The following is a 659-nucleotide window of genomic DNA, read 5'->3' on the forward strand; positions in this document are numbered from 1 at the left end:
CCTGTCAGTTGTCTTGGCAATTTTTTCATAATTCTTATCCTACTACCTCCCACTATCAATGTCTTTTCAAAATTTTTGTTCATGATTTTTCCCACCATTTCTTTTGTCATAAATCTTATGACTACAACTCTTGGCAGATTGTTCTTTTTTGCATAGAGTGAATTCACGCTATACATATAATCATACATATTTCTATTCCTTTCAGGATCTTCCTCCAAAAATTCTGCAATTATTTTTATTATGTATTCTTTCAAATCAGATTCTTCATCTTCTGGTACACCTCTCAGACGAATCTGTGTCTCCATCAACTTGCAGTCATGTATTATCACCTTTTCTTGTAATTTTAATAAGGTGGAATCATGTGTTTTCACTCTCTCTTCCACCTCCTGTACTTTTTTTGTTATTACTACAGTCTTATTTCTGAGATTCTCTATTTCTTAATTCTTTTTTTGAGTCCTCAATATCCTTTCTTATTTCTTTTTTAGAGGCAGTTATCATTTCTTTCACCCCCTTCATTATCCTGGCTTCCATTGCATCTAACTGGGCTTGCATTTTCTCTATTGAAGCAGACCTAGTACGAGTTTGCTTCGGATCTGACATGTAAAAAAAATTTAAAAAATTTATCTCACCAAATTAAATTTGGACCATCAGGTTTAATA

Source organism: Heteronotia binoei, chromosome 7 (genome assembly GCF_032191835.1).
Source record: "Heteronotia binoei isolate CCM8104 ecotype False Entrance Well chromosome 7, APGP_CSIRO_Hbin_v1, whole genome shotgun sequence".
Lineage (NCBI taxonomy): Eukaryota > Metazoa > Chordata > Lepidosauria > Squamata > Gekkonidae > Heteronotia > Heteronotia binoei.